Source organism: Protopterus annectens, chromosome 7.part1 (assembly GCF_019279795.1).
Source record: "Protopterus annectens isolate FY-2018-M chromosome 7.part1, PAN1.0, whole genome shotgun sequence".
NCBI classification, from domain to species: Eukaryota; Metazoa; Chordata; order Ceratodontiformes; family Protopteridae; genus Protopterus; species Protopterus annectens.
Window position 1 is genome coordinate 112,316,929 of NC_056740.1, and position 19,969 is coordinate 112,336,897.

The window sequence follows — 19,969 nt, forward strand, 5'->3', positions numbered from 1 at the left end:
GGGAGATATGTCTCAGGTCATTCACACCAACATGGACAATGACAGAGTCATATTTGTACTTGCTGTGGCATGACCTGAGTCCGTGGGTTATGTGGCAAATCCTGGCACCTGACAGGCAGCTGACAGTAACCTTCTCATTGTTTAGCCTGGTGAGTGGGACATCAGTGTGCCTGACTATAGAGTCACCTATAACTAGTGTGGTGGGTACATTGTTTTGCCTTATTGGCTGTGGTTGAGTGGCACACTGAGTCTGTGGGCTATGTGTCATTTGGGCTGTGTTGGGGGTGGAGGTTGCTTGCATTTCTGCTTTGGAGGTCTCTGTTGCTTAAGCAGATTATTATTGAGAGCCTCTGCGAATGTTTTTGCGTTTCTATTTGTGGATTTTGGTGGTGTAGATTTAGTGAGACTATGTGATGAGTGTGGTGTGGTGCAAGTGTTTACATTCCCCTCTTGACTGTCAAGTTCAGTCTTGGTTGGAGAGAGCTTTACCTTCAGTTTGGCTAGATAAGTGCATCTTTCACAGGTTGTAGTGTTGGGTGGTAGGAGGAGAGGGTTGTCTGTGTACATGAGGCAATTTCTACATTGCCCCAAGATGCCCAGATTCATAAGATAGACAGGAGCGAATACTAGGAGCTGACCCTTGGACATGCCTGAATAAAAACGAATTTCCTCTTGATAAGTGAGGAAAGTGAGTACAAGAGCTGTTTTTCTCTAAGCAAATGAGGAAAGTAAGTACCAAAACTGTTTTCCTCCAGGTAATGAGGAAGGTTGAATGCTGTAGTAATTAGTAGGTTATTTAGTGCTTACAACAAGTTCTGAACAAGTGCTGATCACAAATAAGCAAATTCAAGTGCGTAAACTAAGAATCTGTATCTGGACTAAACTAGTTACAGGAAAGGGGGGAAAAGTGCAAATGCGGGCTTTTACATCAGAAAGTTGAGAGAGATGGAAAAACTGCCCAAATGGCCAATAACTACAATTTCTGGGGCAGAACCACTCCTTATGTGGTAGATAGGTTAACTAGTGCTTACCACCCCCACTGATAAGCTAGAAGGCTTCCCTCCAACACAGAAAGCTTGGGGGGGTCAGACGCTTACATGCAGTCCTGGATACAGCAAATCTGAATCTGGACTACACTAGTTACAGGGAAGGTAGGAAACAGGCTTAGATTTTTTTAATACAGAAAAGTAGCTAAAACAGCAGTAAAAACAATTCAAATGCAATGCAAGCTAGCACACTTGAGTATGTAGCAATGTTAAACCTAACAGTTTAAAAAATTTCAATTAAATTAAAAATGACTAAAAACAAATGCAGAAGGAGTCTATTAGGTAGAATGAGGTAAAGAGATGGGACTGGGGGGAGTGTCCTTGATCAAATATACAGTGGGGATGGGCAACTGCAAAACCTCCAAATTTAAACAACAAGACAAGAATAGGGAGGGTGGATAGGGGAAAACCAACACCTTCAGCAGAGAGCTAAAAAACTATACAGTGAAGCAAAAATAACTGCACAATCTCTGAAGTCAGCCAACAATGATATAAAATTAGTCAAGCAACAATTAACAGTACACAACTCTGAAGTGCCAGAAAAATATTCTTAGCTCTGTATATCTCCAGATAGTTTGAAGAGTACTCTGTCAGGACACAGGAAATCTCCAGCAATGATTTCTTCATTTACATAGTCATAGGGTTCATAGGTTCATAGGGTTCATAGGTTAGTACTAGGTTAACTGCCCTTGTGGGCCATTTTGAGCCTAGCCAATTACCCCATGTGAGAATCAATCCATGCACCTTGCGTATGTAAGGTAAACATCTTAACCATTATGCCAGCCTCCCACCCAAAACCATAATAGCATCGGAGTCATCTCCCCTGAGATCTGCATCATTAACTTTCAGTCAGAGGTTGTTGCTAGCACCATGAGGGCATTTGACCTCTTTACTTCTGCACTGGACATGAGCTCATTTCACAGTCTCAGGCATTGAGCAAAACATACCCGTCAGAAGTGGGATTTGAACCCACAGCTCCATATGGAAACCAGTATCCCCATGAACATTGGGAGGAGTTCAGTCCTTGAGTCTGGTGCCTTAGACCACTCAGCCATCCTGACATGGATCTTTCTCTTTTTCTTTATTCTCATCATCTCCAAGAATGTTTTGTGCTTATTGTTAAGCGTTCTATCTATTACTTTCTCATTCTCTTCTTTTACCCACTTTAATACCCTACACAAGTTTACAGAAGCAGAATAAATACCTTTATTTAGTAACCCAAGTCCTCCTTTATTTTCACTCATATATAACACATTTATTTTCACTGTTTGTAATTCAATACCATATGAAAGAAAACACAAATTACCTAATTTCATTTTCATATTTTCTAGGATCACATAAACATTTGACATATATGCTACTTTTGCCAGTAATACAGAATTCACCAGTTAAACCTTTTCCTGAAAGCTAATCTATATGTCCCCCACAGAAGACATGTTTCTTTAATTTCTTTTATCAAACTCTTCCATTGCATAACTACATTATTTTTCTCATATTTTATCCATAGCAAAGACATTTCATTCACTGAAAAATAAATACCCAAAATTTTCATCACATCACCCACTTACTTTTATCTTTATTCCAAGTTATTTCCATTTTATTTACGCAGCCATTATAGATAAACCAACAATTCTCTCGTCCATATCTTGTTCTTAGCAAAACTAGATTGTCTGCATATGTCAAAAATATTGTAGTCGCCACCTCCTTGTGCATGACATATCTGGCATCTTTCATTTTTATAAGATATTTCAACCACTTCTGTTTTAATTACCAGTGCAAACAATAGCCCACTCATGGGGCATCCTTGTTTTAAACCACGCTTCAAGTATATTTCTTTACTCAACCATCCATTTACTAAGACTGTCACTGTTATTTTGCTATGGTGACATACAGACTCTCCTGATTCTATTATTTATTCCATAACACCCCATAAAGCAATATGTCCTAATGTATCTGTTTATATCACCTACCATAAGTTTCATATCCTCCCTTTTACTTACCATCAGTTTTTTAGCCTTTCCATTTTCTCTTATTTTTGTTCCTTTTACTCTTATACTTACTTTCCACAAGTACCACAATAGTCATAAATTTGCTCTTGTGTTCTTTTACCTCTCTCTTTTACATTTTCATTTCTCTCATTTTACTAATATCTTCCTTTACTATTTTATCCAGATATGCAGATATCTCCTCCCTTGAAACTAATATCTCTGCCTAAATAACAATGCCTTTTTTTTTCTTGATATCTTTTATGTATTTATTTTCCATATCAAAATACTCTCCTGTATTATTCTTTAAATGTTCTAATACTTTTCTATAGATTTTCCCCTACTTCACTTTTTTCTTTCTTTCTTTCTTTCTTAAATTATTCTGCCATTGAAAAACGTTTATACTTCTTTTTAAATTCTGTCCACCATTCAGACCATTTCTTATGGAAGTCCTTTGGTTATATAAACCTTCCATGGCTGAAAAGCGTACCACTTTCCAATTTCATCACATAACTTCTGATTTATTGTTTATTTTATTCCATTTCCTATTTTAATATACTCCCTTTCTTCCATCATATCCATCCATATTTCTAAATGGTCTGAAAAACTCATCACAACTGTATTGCCATCTCCTACCCCAAGCTTTCCAATAAAACAAAATGATCAATTTCAGATTCAAGGTCCCCTCTGTGACACCCCAGCCCTGGCCCAGTAGTCAAGGAGCCTCAGTCCTCACCACTGGCAACAGTGGGGGTACGTACACACTGGAGGATGACAAGTACACAAACAGTAAACTGTTATTTCCCTTAACAAGCACACAGAGACCACAGTCAGTCGGGGGATGGTTTCTTCTGCTTTCTCCAGATCCCCAATAATACTCCCCACTGGCACAGCTATAGAGCTGAGATCTCAGCTGAGTGGCTAAACAAAGACCTCCAGCACTCTCTCTATCCAGCCAGTGCTTCGTGTCCCTGCACAAGAGGCTGACACACACACACACACACACACACACACACACACACACACACACACACACACACACACACACACACACACACACACACACACACACACACACACACACACACACACACACACACACACACACACACACACACACACACACGCACGCACACACACACACACACACACACACACAGGAAAGGCCGGCACAGGTTTACTAGCTATGCCCTCTTTTGCCCATACTATAAGGTAGTTTGGACTACCTACTTCAAAGTTCAGAATCACAACAAATATTTAAAAAACAAACATTGACAGACAGCTATATCTAAAAGAAATGACTGTACCCTAGTTAACACTTACTTACAGAACAAGGCAAGTGCATGCCCAGTCTGTCTCTCAAAGACTTCTTAAATTAATATCAAATATTACTGCTAGGATACTTGCAGCATGACCTCACTTTTTGCCACACAACTTCAGTTCCCAGGCTCAACAGCCATTCCTAGAAACTACTAGCATGTACAATTTCCCTGTGAAAATGCATGGCCTTCAGATGTTTGCAACTGCTGGAAGACACAAAACAATAAAACACTTCTAAATCTCAAGCCTAGTAATTATCTCTCTTTCAAAGCAACACAGAGAGTACCCTAGTGTAGTCATCCTGTCTCCTGTTGACTGAAACTGAAAGATAACTTCTCTTGTTTATGGCCCGGCAATAAAGTACTTCAATCTCAACTATTCCTAAGTTTTGCAAGTTAATTTCCTGTTACAATACATACATCTAAACAATTACAATAGTGTACAAAAATATCTCTTCAGCACACATCTATACAATATAACATGCAATTTTAATACATTTGTAACACAGGCAAATAAGTCATGTTGCTATTCACAAATGACACATAACCATTTACAAAATTCTAGATAGCTGGACTGGCAATATCTCCTTTTGTTCCATTTCTATATAAATCATATTAATATTCACAAATGACATACAATTATTTACAAAATTCCAGCGAGCTGGGCTGGCAGTATTTCCTTTTGTGCACCCCCTTCTATAAGTTCATTGACTTTTGTTCCCAACAACTAATTTATGGCTTTGCATACTAGATATGTTAGACTGATGGGTCTGTAGATCCCTGGTTTGGTTGATGGCCCACCCTTGTGGAGAGGAATGACTTTTGCAGTCCTCCATTCACTTGTAATTTAGCCTGTTTCAGGGCTATACATAAAGACTGCCTCAAGTGGTCCTGATAGGTCATGTTTTAGACTGTTCAGGAAACAACCGGGTATGTTATTGAGACCCATAGAGGCAATGTTTTTGGCTTTAGAAAGTGCTGCCAGCACCTGGTCCCTGCTGATAGCTGGGAGAAATAGTTTGGCGGGGATTTCAACTGGTGGAGCTGGGGGGGAGTTGGGTGGATGGAGTCTGAACTGAATTTTTCAGCCAGTAAATTTGCTATGTACAATAGTACAGTTCATCACCAGTTCACCACACTGCTGTGCGTTACCTCTGAGTTTCTTTACATAGCTGAAGAAGGCATTCTGATTGTCCTTAGCCTGCAAGGCTATCCTAAATTTGTAATTATCCTTGATGGACTTACTGTTTAGTTGTATAAGACAGCACCTCTCTTGTTCTTCCTGACTTTGGCCATGAGGTTACTTCCTTTACCATGCTTAGGTGAGGATTCCACCAGTGGGGTTTGTTTTTAATGTGTGTTTGTTTGGGTTTATTCTATGCAACTGTCCAAATGTTTATATAAGGACTCTGTGAATAATTCTACATATGTAGCTGTGGTTTTTGGGTTGGGGTAAGCCTTGAATTTTGACAAACGATCACTTAGTAAGATGTAGTTTGCTTTTGAATAATCCCTGTTACTGGTTTAGCAGGATTTTGGTTTAGCAGGATTTTCTGGGTTAATTTTTATTTCAAATGAGACAGCTTTATGAGCTGACCTCACTAGTAAGAACCTGACAAAGTGAGTACCAGATCCATGTATGCTGATCCTTTGGTTGGAGTGTGCACTATCTGTTCCAGGATGTTTGTGTTAATAAAGTCCAGGAAGCACTGTGTCTATGAGTTTAAGTCAGTGTACATTTCCCAGTCTATAGAGGAGTAGTTAAAGTCACCCATGAACATGGTGTTTGACTGGATGGTGATCACTTCTAATAGGTTTATGTAAGAGTTGTGAGATTCTAGGGGCAGTAGATGGTAAGCTTTAGCTAGCTGCGATATGGTGAAGGACCTTATCTATGGGGACTGCTCCATGGTATCATCTTTCTTGAACAACCTGGAGGTATGTTAGTTGCTAATTTAGATCTTGCTAATGTAGACTAAGACACATCCACCCTTAGCCCCTGTGCTGCTGTTGTTGGTCTAAATGTGTGGAAGACACTGTAGCCTTGCACTTCTTAGTATTTTCTATGGCCTTAAACCAGGTCTTGGTCGTTACACAGATATCTACATGCTCCAGAATGAGAAGGGCTTGAAGGATGTTCAGTTTTTTGTTTAGGCTCAGAGCATTGAGCAGTAACATCTTAAGGTTACTTGTAGACTTTTTCAGTATGTCGGTAGTTTTGTCTTTTTGGGATTGCCTAAAAAGACTCTAAGTGGGTGGATAACCTTTTACCCAATAGTCAAATCCTGGGGGAGGGGGGTGGATGTACTCCATCTTTGACAAGGTAACATGGTCTTTGGACCATGGCATCCCATGCTGACAGATACTGGGTCCTCCTAGAGAGACACCAGAAACTAAGCCAATTATTAAAATCAATCATTTTTCATTCATACTGTGGCATCATCCTTGGTGAAGGTAGAATGCTGCTCAATGCACATCTCATACCTATCTGTGACACATTTTCAGAGAGATCCATTATGATTCATTTCATATAGTAGAGTCAGGTTATTTACACCCACATGGGCTATGATAGAATCATATTGGTATCTGGGGTGCAGTAGCCTGAGTGCGTGTATGATATCATGGATCCTGGCTCCAGATAGACAATTTACTATTATCTTCTCCTTGTCTAACCTGGTGAGTGGGGCATCTGTGTATTGCAGAATGGAGTCTCCAATGAAAAGAGTATTATGTAAAGTACATGATTGCCTTATGGGCTCTGTTCTTGAATACCTCTGAGAGTAGGCTTACATGAGATGTTTGGTGTTGCTTTTGGAGTCTGCTTTTCTGAGGAGCAGTGTTGTCATTAGGTGGCTTTGCAGATCTTGGATATCTTAGGGATTTGGGAAGTTTTCTTTTCTGCACCTCAGCATAAGACAATCTGTGTGTTTGGTGACCAGTGTGTTTAAGAGGGTTACCTATTATGTTCTCAAAAGCCGACAATGTGGAATCTGACATTGTCGACACGAGAATAGCGAAAGTGCAGAACGTCAAACGGGTAAACAGAAATCCTCGTAAGGAGAGATTTCCATTTATTTCAATGTAGTGCGGTCTCGGGGGGGGGGTGCAGGGGGGATTGTCCCCTTGCCTACACCCTTTAGAGTTTCTTTTTTTTTTTAATTTATTTTTTCTGAACATTCGAAATTTTAATGGTTCGATCATTAAAGGTTGACCTTTAGTGATTCGAACCATTAAACATTCGATGTTCTAATATTGATCCATGTAAGAGACATAGTGTGGATATTCCAGACAACCTCATTTGTATGAAAGATTTTTGGCTCCAAAAAAGATGTGTATTTACATCTCACATGCTGTGCTGTCTTCTTTAATGGATTAACTGTTTGCCTGAAAACATGAGATGATTGCTACATTGCCTTAGGATGACCAAATCTACCAAGCTGGCCACACAGACATTGCATACCTATGTGTCTCGTCTTGTAATAGGGTGGGTTGTTTAGGATTAAGGATTTAGCTTTAACAGGGGTTTCCTAGGGTAATTTATGGGTTAAGGGCAAGATGGTACATACATTGCTAGGATATGGTAGTGCTACCTGATATGAAAACTAATTTCTAGGGTTAACGGCTAGGGAAAAATGTTCTATAATGCTAGGATATGGTAGTCCTATTGGATGCACAAGCTAGCTTCTTTAAGCTTATTCTGCATAATACCACACTGTTTAACAGGTTTCAAGGCTAACCCTAACTTTATAGGCAAATGTTACTGTCTAGGCATTTGCTGCTATACAGGGCACTGCTAACTGCTGCTGCACACAGACCCTGATTACATTTTTAACGTTGTTTCCTTCAACTTCATCAATTATAAACTTCAAAGTAACATTTTTAACACCTAAGCTACTACCAGAAAACAAATAATTGTTCCACAGATAGATGTCCTTCTTTTTGCTAACACATTCCAGAAATTTCATCAGTCTATCAGTTTCAAATGTTAAGTCACAAAAAGTTTCTGTCCCAATATGTATAAAAGACTGAATTGCTTAAGCTTTAAAACGCGGAACAGTTACCATATTGTCCCATACACAATATCTATTATAACATCATGTTTTCTTCTTATTCTCTCATTTGGTCTTATCTTCTTATTAAAAACAGTTGTTGCTGTTCTCATTTTTTGCCCACTTTCACTGTTGCATATGTTTCAGTTATTGCATTATCTGCTGCTACAAAAACCAGACACCTTCTCAATTACTTTCTCTTACTTCTACATATGTTTTAACTGCTGCATTGTCTGCTACCACATCACCTGCTTCCTTTACTGCATTACCATCCTCAGTACTTCCAAAAAAGTTACCTGTCACCTCACCCCATGAAACAGCAGAACTGTTATCTGGATCATCCTTCTTGGTTATTTTTAACAGAACACCATCTGCAAGTCCTCCTGATGCCAATTATTGTTATCTGTACCATTTCAACAGATTTGCTTACTTCATTCTCCATCAAGACAGCGAAACACTTCTCATTTGTATCATCTACCACACAGGAATCTTTATCTGCATTCTGATGCTCTGTATTGAGCACATTTTTCTTCATTTTTTTAATTTTATTTTTATTTATTTAACATTTGTTAACCGGGAAAGTCCGACTTGAAATGAAGACAATTTTCAGTGGAGGACCAGGAAGAAATGCTCCAGAAGCATGTCTTTGTGATGTGGGAGGAAACCAGTGTACCTGGAGGAAACTCACACGAACGCAGGGAGGACATGCAGACTCCACACAGAAGGCACCCCAGCTGAGAATCGAACTGGAGAACCTCTTGCTGTGAGGTGACAATGCTACCGCTGCATCACTGCGCTATCCAATACTCATTTTCTACCTCCAAACTCTCCACAGCTTTTCTGTCCTCCTCCATGATGCTGCCGCTTCCTTTAGTTCTCTTACTTGCTGCTGTTTGAGTCTTCTGGCACCATCTAACAGCTCCAAAGAGTAGGGATCCTTTATTATGTACAAATAATTACACGTATTTACAAATATACAAATTAATTCATTAATATATTTACAGAAAAGTTATATATACATTCCCTCAAAATTCTCATATTACATATTTATAAATCCCCACTCCTCTTTCTGTAACCACCACTTAATTTTTTCTTAATATATTGGGAATAAAACAATTACCATTATATATAATCTCATTTGATCTTTCATTCCAAATAACACAAATAATACAAAACATTTTTATCTAATCTTTTAACATACTCCTTATCTAAACCTTCATAAAATCTACATTCAATCATATCCATATAAACTTGTTTATATTCTTGAAACATGTTCAAAATTTTCTTTTCCATTAACTTTTTCCATAATTTTTGAATATTTTTACGTCAAAAGTCATGATCAGTAGTCTCTAATTCATTACAAAAAGGCATACTCTTTCATTCATCTATTTTTATAAGGCATATTTCCTTTTAACAGCAATCTATTAATTAGTAATCTCCATAAAAAAATCTTGACATTCCTCATTTTATGCACCATCCATTTCTTTGCATAATGGCGGTAATTCTTTCTACTGACAAATGCATCCCTGGATTAACATAATATTTTACTTTCATTATATTTTTATAGCATAATCTCCTATTATTTTCATATTTTTTTATATTTAATTTCCACAATTTCATTTTTTTTATTATAACTTTGCATTTCTTCATTTCTCCATTCCCTTTCTGTCTTATTCAATCTTATTAAATTCCATTCTCTATTATATTTTGTCTTAAGCAGTTTTGTTATCAAGTAATTCTATTTCCATTTATCTATTTTAATACTCTATATACATTTAAAGATGCACCATAAACTATATATTGAAATTAACCTAATTCTCCATCTTCCCTATCCATATATAACACTCCTATTTTAACTGTATTTAACCTAGAACCCCAACTAAATCTAAATATTAATTCAACAATTGTTTTTCTATGTCTGTTGGCAATATATATATATATATATATATATATATATATATATATATATATATATATTTATATTATCAGAAATCTGCCCTTTTCTCCACTGTAGAGCAATCTCAGAGTTGGTATATTTAGTTGGGGTGTGTGCAGTATATATATATATATATATATATTTATATATATATATATATATATATATATATATATATATATATATATATATATATATATATATATATATAGAGAGAGAGAGAGAGAGGGTCAACAGCAAAAAGGAAATAATTCACTTGCCCATTATCAGGAATCTGCCCTTTTCTCCACTGTAGAGTGAACTCAGAGTTGGTATATTTAGTTGGGGGGGGTGGCGCAGCCCCCCACATGGTGGGGTGTGGGGGGGCAAAGCCACCCAGTTGATTAGGGTTTGAAATTTATTTTCTTTGGCCAAGCGAATTCTTTCCCTACAAAAGAATTTGTGGAAGAGGCCATTCAATGTTTACAACTTTCATTGTTTTAGTGTCGAGCTTTAGTAAGTATTCGATTACCCTATATATACATATATATATATATATATATATATACATATATATACATATATATATATATATATATACATATATATATATATATATATATATATATACATACACACATTTACATAAATATATATATATATATATATATATATATATATATACATATATATATATATATATATATATGTAAATAGATACTTGCCATGCATGCTATTTTCCCCATCCATATAGAATTTATTAAATGTATTTTCTTTCTATAGGATAATGTATATTTACACTGTATAATACTGAACTCTCTTAATTCCTGTAAAGACTGTGTCCATTGTTCCTTAACTGCCTTTATAGATCTGAATGCTATTCCCAAAACAGAAATTTCCTCTATACCAAACTGAATTCTCTCACAGTAAGACGCTGTCCGGTTCGATTCTCAGCTAGAGCGTCTTCTGCGGTGAGACATGCGTGAATGGGTGTACCTTTGTTGAAGGTTGTGCATCAGGGCTGGTAACTCGGCACGTAAAAATCAACTATCAATCATTAGTGGACCGGAGATCCGCTGTGTCGACCCCGAACTGGGAAAAGCCGAAAGACACAACAACTTCCTCTAAACCACATCCATTACTTTTCCTACTATTCAATGACATTCAATATTCTGGGAATAATCACATCTCCTAAGAATTACTTGTTCCATTATTTTACTATCTTTAGTTAAAAGGATCATAGTATCTGCATATGACATAACTGGATATACAATACCTTTACTTTGTATATACCTTTCCTCCCTCATATCTTCATTTTTTTTATTATACAATTCATAACCATCACAAATAAAATACTACTCATTGAACAACATTGTTTTAATCCCCTATTCATTTCTATTTCTTTACTTAACTAACCATTTATCAAAAGTTTATTCACTATTCTTATATGCTGACTAAATTAGGTTATGTAACTATTTACTTACATTGTAACCTTCCAAAATCTTCCATAATGCATCATGGTCTATTGTATCAAAAGCTTTACTTATATCACCTATTAATATTTTTTGTCTCCTTTTGTTCTTTATATCATCTACTACTTCCATAAAAAATCATTAATATTTCTGGACATCATCTTCATTTAATACCATATATACTATCTTCTAAAACTTTGTCTTATTTTCTAATCTTGTTTGTAATATTTTCATAAATATCTTATAATCTGTATTATTCAATGCAACTGGTCTCCAATTCCTTATTTCCCTATTTTCTCTATTTTTTTCATATAAATTTCATTATACCATTATATCCTTCAGTATAACAAACACCATCTTTTAACCACTTATTTAATACAAATATAAATAATTCTTTTTGCCATAATTCCAAATTGTTATACATTAAATATCCCATTCTACCTTATCCTGCTGTAAAGCCAGTATTAACTTTCATTATCAAGTCAAATTCTATTGCAGTAATATGTTCATCTAATTCTCTATTTATGTTTTCAGTAAATTGTTTAACATTTCAATCATTTAGTCTATTTAACTCTTGTTTACTCACAGTCATTTTAACAAACTTCACTATAATTTCCATAATTTCATTTTTTCACTTCACCACCACTATCCCTTTCTCATCTCTCATCTCTCTCATTATACCACTTTCTTCTTTAATTTTTTTTAGTCAAATAAGGAGAAACTTCTTTTTTATCTTGCAAAAATATCTTTGCTTATACAATAATCTCATTATTTTCTCTTGATTACTTTTATATCTCTCTGCCTCTTTCATATAATAAACATTTTCATTTCTTTCCAAATTCTCTAATGTTTTATTTTGTAATTTCTTATACTTCTGTTTTTTCTTTTTGTCTTAATACATTTTCTCATTATAAATATTCTTATTTATATATGTTTTAAATATCAAGCACCATTCTGTCAAGTTAGTACAACAATCCCTTATAGATAAATATTATTTCCATAAGTGTAGTATGTTTCTATTACCATTTTCATTCTAATTAATTTTATTAATTATTTTAATTCTTTTTCCAACTTTAATATGCTTTTTTATTTTCCTCAGTTTCTATCCATATAGCCATGTGATCTGAAAATCCTGTCTGCACTGCTTCCTCTATAATAATTTTTATATTTTTCAAAACCACAAAACAGGCAATGCCTGGTTTATTATTTCCTCTCCTATGCATATAACTATATAAATTCCCTAATATTAAATTACTACAACTCATAATCTCTTTCAATATTTTAATCAGCTCTGTTACTTCTTTATTATCTCTCAAATCATAATTAAAGTCTCCTGCAGATATAATGTCCATATTAACTATTATGTAATCAAACATCTTTTTGAATAACTCTTCTCTTTCTTTTTAAGATACATGTGTATATATATATATATATATATATATATATATATATATATATATATATATATATATATATATATATATATATTGCTATAATTCTATATACTTTATTCCCTCATCTAAACATCTACAACAGTTAGTCTTTCTAATGCTACTATGGTATAATCGAATATAGAAAGTCCTATATTACATAATACAGTACTCCCTGAGCAAGTTTCTTCTTCCAAATTCCAAATTACACCCCTGGCAAAAATTCTCTGTTTGTAATCTTTCATCTTTTGTTAAGCTTTTAAATTTTCTATTATAATATCTATCTTACATTTATTACAAATTCCAGAACCCCTATTCTTCTAGCCAACTTTTAATGCTATTTATAGTAATTGAAAATATCTAAGATTATTTGCTTCTCTTCTTCTTAATCTAAATGTAATTATTTATGATTCTATCCATTCCCTGTATTTTTTTTTACTTTTTATACCTAGATCCTGTATCTTCCTTTTCCTATCCTTCACCCTATTCCCAATAGAATTCTTCTTCTTAATTACTTTGCAATCAATATCTCTATCTTCACATTAATTCCAATTCTGCTTTACCATCTTTTGTTTCTTTTGTTTGTAAATATTGTATTTCCTCAGAAACTGTTGCTACATATTCACTGTGGTTATTTTCTTGTAACTGATTTCCTATTTTCTTTTTTGTTATTCTCATCTATTTTTGCTCCTTTTCACTTTCTTTCCTTAAATATTCTGCTTGTATAGACTTATTCCTTTCACATTTTCTAGCATCATGACCATAATCCCCACATATATAACACTTTTTTTTAGTCACAGTTAACAATTAAATGGCTCTATTTTCCACAAAAAAAAACGTGTTTTTGGTTGCCTCCAATATCAAAACACTAGATCCAGTGAGATATGCACTTATCTACCCAAACTGGAGGCAAAGCTCTCTCCAACCAAGACTGAACTTGAAAGTTAAGAAGAGAAGGTAAAAACTTGCACCATACTACACTTATCCCATAGTCCCGCTAAAGCTACACCAACAAAATCCACACATAGAAACACAAAAACGTTCATGGAGGCCCTCAATAATAATCTGCTCAAGCAACAGAGACCTCCAAAGCAGAAACGCAAGCAACCTCCACCCCCCAACACAAACCAAATGACACATTCCCCACAGACTCAGTGTGCCACTCAACCACAGCCCATAAGGCAAAACAGCGTACCCAACACACTAGTCATAGGTGACTCTATAGTCAGGCACACTGATGTCCCACTTACCAGGCTAAACAAGATGAAGGTTACTGTCAGCTGCCTGTCAGGTGCCAGGATCCACCACATAACCCACACACTCAGGTCACTCCACAACAAGTACAAATACGACACTGTCATTGTCCATGTTGGTGTGAATGACCTGAGATATACCTCCCTGTACTACATGAAAAGAGACATGGAAGAGCTCTCAGATCTTGTAGCCCAGGCAGGTATGACCCTAGCCCTGAGTAGCATCCTGCCATCGCCCAGACTGATACCGCAGTACAAGGACAAAATGATTGACTTCAACAATTGGCTAAGCTTCTGTTGTCATTCTAAGGGGATCCAGTATCTGTCTGCCTGGATGACATGGTTGAAAGACCACGATGCTTTGCCAGAGATGGCCTGCAGCTGTCACCCCTGGGATTCCGGATACTGACTAAGGCTCTTGCTGCTCCTTTAGTGCCTTTTTTAGGTAAGGTTCAAATGACAAATTCACCACCATAACAGGAACAGGCAAGCAAAAACTGAGGGTAATACTACTCAATGCTAGAAGTCTAAACCTCAAAATGCACTCCCTCGAGGCACTCCTTAAAATAGAGAACATTGATATCTGTGCAGTGACTGAGACCTGGTTAAAAGCTCCAGAGAACACCCCTGCATTACCAGGCTACAACTCATATCACACTTTTTGGTCACCTAACCTGGACTGGAACACCAAAGGTGGAGATGTGTCCATATTCATTAAGAATATCCACACCTTCAGGCTAGTTGCTCAGCATAATGCATCCGAGGTTATCCAAGTGCAACTAACTCTTGGGCAAAACTGCAATCCAAATTGTAGCTTGCTACAGATCCCACACCATGCCCCAGGATTGCCACTCCTTTTTTCTTGATATACTGGAAGATATTAGGGTTCAATCAAACACCCTAATAATTGGCGATTTCAACTACCCCACCATTAACTGGGAAAACTACTCATGTACCAACCCCTTTGCTTAACACTGTCTGGAATTCATAAATTCCAATGCCCTGATTCAGCTTATCCACACCCCCACCAGAGACAACAATATCCTAGACCTAGTCATTACCAACATGAGAGACTGGTGTTCCACACCTGAACTCAACTCCTCGTTGGTCAGATCTGACCATAAGCTAGTCACCCTAGATATTCACATCCTACCCCCACCCCACATTAAGGAAATCACTACAAAAATCTCAAAAGCCATCTTCATGCTTCTTAAGACAGAAGTGGCGAACTTCATGATACACATGGAGATGGACAATACAGTTAAGACTGCTGAATCCTACACAGATGCACTCTATAAGCACTTACACAAGTGCATGGATAATGCTTTCCCAAACAGAACCAAGACGCTATCCTCCAAAAAAAGGAAGCCAATCTGGTGGTCCCCAGCCATAAACAAACTCTACAACAGAAGGAAAAAACTGTTGCACAAGAGACAAAATCCCATGAGTGGAGGAGCCCCCTGGTCAGCTTCAGTAAGAAGCTGAGATTCCTTATAAGATCCTCTAAAGCTAGCTATGAAAACAAAATTGCCACTGATTCTAGGGACAACGACAAAGCATTCTATAGCTATGTCAAGAATTTCAATGGCAATACTCAGATCTGCTCTGAGTTACAGCACAATGGCATGAAAATTACAGAACCAACTGATATTGCCAACATCCTGGCAGATAGGATTAGTGCTAAGTTTATCCCCTATTACTCCCTAAAGGGCCCATATCTATACAGGAAGAATATAGAGTCCCTCTAATCACAACTACACAGGAAAAAGCTGCACTCTCTAAAGCCAAAAACACAGCATCTATGGGACTGAACAACACCCCAGGCTGTGTTTTACATGAACTTCAGAATGAACTGGCTCCCCACCTAAGCACGATGTTCAATCATAGTCTCACATCAGGCTTTGTGCCCACTGAATGGTGCACAGCAACAGTCATCCCACTCCACAAAGGGGGAGCCACCACTGATCCTGGGAACTATCACCCTATTATCCTGATGAGCCTGGTCTGTAAGGCCATGGAACGTATCATCATAGAACTCATAAACAAAGACTTTGGTAATCTCCAAACTCTGGACCCCACCCAGTTCGGGTTTGTGAAAGGCAGATCATGCCTCCTGAACCTGATCGACTTCTTTGAGGCAGTCACCAAAGCTGTAGACAAGGGTAAGGTGGTTCACACAGCCTATCTTGACCTCAGCAAGACTTTTGACACCATCCCCCATTCTGGAATTATAGCTAAACTCACCAAACTTGGTATAAATCCCTGTCATAAGATGGGTTGCCAATTGGCTCACTGACAGAACCCACACTGTAAAAGTTGCAGACTCCAAATCTGACTTCAAACCAAAGACAAGTGGAGTACCACTGGGTTCAATCCTGGGACTCTCCTGTTTGGTATCTACTTGCCTGAGGTACAGGCTAACACCGAAGGTCTTTGGCTAACTATGTTTGCAGATGACAGCAAACTAGGAACCATAGTTGAGGCCCCAAATGATGTGGACATTCTACAGAAGGGCCTCATTGAGACAGATGCCTGGTGTCAGAGCCATGGCCTCAAGCTCAATGCCAAAAAGTGCATTGCCATTCCCCTTAGTAAAAACTCTGTACCCATGAACTACCACATAGGCGGCAGTCTACTTAACGCTGAATGTGTGATAAGAGACTTTCGGACACAGGTGGACAGTAGTCTCTCCTTTGATAAACGCATCACCACAGTGGTCAGAAAATCCTTCTAAGTGGCACATCTCATCACCAAAGGGTTCTCATCTAGGAAAAAAGAGGTCATTGTTCCCCTCTACTCGACACTCATTAGACCCACTATAGAGTACAATGCCCCTTTTGGAATGTACCTCACAAGACATCTGCAGCAGCTGGAAAAGCCACAGAAGTACCTCACAAAGAGGATTACTGGCCTCAAACAGATGCCCTACACTAACCATCTCAAAAAACTCCAGCTTTACTCCATAGCCTATCACCTACTCCGAGGTGATCTCTGCCTAACATATAAAGTTATGTCAAACCCAGAGCTGTTGGACATGCTACACCTAAAGAAATCCCAATGCCTCCGAGCTACATGCTCTAGGGACATAAACCTTGTCACCACAATAAACAGGACATGATGGAGGGATAGATTCCTGTCCCAGAGACTTCCCATACTCTGGAACAAGCCACCCATCTATGTCAAGCAAAGTTCCTCATTAGCACTCTTCAAGAAAAATCTTGATAAGGGGACGGGAAATATGAAATATATCCCGGGGATCACTTTGGTGGCTCTGCTCGACAGGGGCACAGGAAAATAACTTTCTTGGGTCGAGTAAGCCATGGAACCTTGTTGGCTAGGCTTACTTAGGCCTTTGGGCCGATAGCCTAGTACCTACCTATGAACCTATTAACAGCTGTGTTCCCCTATATATTTATCTTGCTGGGAATGTGAATAAATTTATCATTTTCTATTTTCAAAATTACATTACAGTCCCAAGCCCCAGTCCATAAACCCTTGTTGTCTAAAACTTTTAGAATATTGTTTTACTTCTGAACAAAAATTCTTTAAAACATGTCCTTTAACAGTTTCTTTATCAGTCTCTGTACCAAACTGAATTTTCACTTTTTTGACACTCATGATAAAAAGTCGTAGCAATATGTTTATTTCAAGGGAACACTTTTTTCTTTCCAAACCTTACCAAAAACATCTCATAGATATTTAAAAAAAAAGTCACAATAAGCCGCATTCTTAATCAAAATAAATGCTCTTACCTCTTGACCTTTTGTACCCAGAGGTACAATAACCCTGTCCCATAATTCATACCTGTCCAGTGTTTTTTTTTCTTTTGACTCTGTTTACGCACAACAAATTTCTGCTTTTCTAATATCTTGATTTTTCTTAATTTCCCTTTTTTTGACTATTTTTCTTTTCTTCACTATATCTGCAAATCTCAATTTCTCTCTCCTCCTTGTCTGAAATCTGCTCTGTCACTTCTCTCCATGACAAGTTGTTTCTGATCTCTGGTTCCATCTCATTCAATAACTCTGCAATACATCATCCCACAACCCACCCGACTGGAGGGTTGTAACTACAATTTCTTCTCATTGTTGCTCCTTCACTTTCACTGAATCAAACAACTCTGTTTGAAACAACAAATCAAGTATAATGCTCTCTGTTTGCTTCTCTATGCACTTCTTTGAACAGGCATTCGCCTCAGTTCTGGATTCACTCTCCTCCAGTTTACATCATCCTCCTAGCTGCCACTGCACCAGAAATGAAATGTATGCACATTCACACTTTTTGACTGTTCGGCTGTATGAACCATGAGTCTGGTAATCAGTAGGGGCTCTTTATTAAAACAATCAAAATTTGCACTCCTGCTTACTTACATTATACATATATATTTTTATTATTTACACTATATATAATATTTGCAAACCATGCATCACATCTTCCTTTTATTTAGCCTTCAGCATAAACATGCAACAATAAGATATTAATTTTTTGACCACCACTCCAATTTCCTCAACCAAAACCTTATTCTTTTAATATTATCACCAAATTCAATATTATATTAAACATGATTTCCTTCACTCTCTGATTCCAAATTAGCCATAGTAACTTTTTCAACCTCTTTTTTACTTTTATTTATATAATAGCCAAATTCAATCATTTCCATATTTAAATTATTCACATCTTTAAATCATTCCATGTAATTCATATCTAAAATCTTTTTCCATAAATAATATTTTAACACTTTTACTTTCTAGAAAAACATGTTCATAGGTTTCAAATTCATCACAAAGCAAACAGACTTTATCTTTCCTTCTTCTGTAAGGCATATTTGCATTTGCTGATTTTGTACAGTCAACCTCCATATAAAGTCTTGACAATCTATAATTCCCTTATATCTTACACTTCTTACCATGATAGCATTATTTTTTTCTATATTTAAATCCTTCCATTGATATATCTTATAATACTTTTCCATAATTTTATTATACCATTAATTTCTTTCCGTTTGTTTTTACTTTCTTTCACATTTATTTTCCACAAGATAATCTTATCTTGATAATTCCCCACTTCTCTGCCACAATAAACTCTCCTTTTCTGATCTAAAAAGAAAAAACATTCTGATTTATACTTCAAACTTAATACTTTTATTACTAAAGAAGCCTCATTCTCCTTTAAACATTTCAACACTCCATACAGACTGTAGGATTTATTAGCCCCAATCCTCCTTTATCTCTTCTCACATATAGGACCCCTCTTTTAACCAGATACAAGCTTGATCCCCAAATGAAAGGAAATATACTATAGAAAATATTATTTTATATATTTTTTTCTCTAACTTCAAAGGAACACTGAAAAGACTTGCTAAATAAGTAATTTTAGCTAACAGTATGGAATTAATTAAATTAACATTTTTATTGAATGAAAAGCTAAAGGATTTCCAAAACACATATGTGGGTTTCATTTCCTCTGTTTTATACTTCCATTTTGTTAAATTAATTCCATA

At 36.6% G+C, this 19,969-nt stretch overlaps 1 protein-coding gene and 1 non-coding gene across 2 annotated transcripts in view; both read right to left on the reverse strand.

Annotated features, from left to right (window-relative positions):
• The window catches only part of ERC2 (ELKS/RAB6-interacting/CAST family member 2), a 6,021,505-nt gene that overhangs the window by 2,991,514 nt on the left and 3,010,022 nt on the right, over positions 1-19,969 (reverse strand). The gene's annotated exons all lie outside the window — the stretch shown is intronic.
• TRNAL-CAA lies at positions 1,995-2,107 on the reverse strand. The gene is made up of 2 exons: positions 2,070-2,107; positions 1,995-2,029 (listed from the first exon to the last, which is right to left on the reverse strand). It is a non-coding gene; the product is annotated as a tRNA-Leu (tRNA).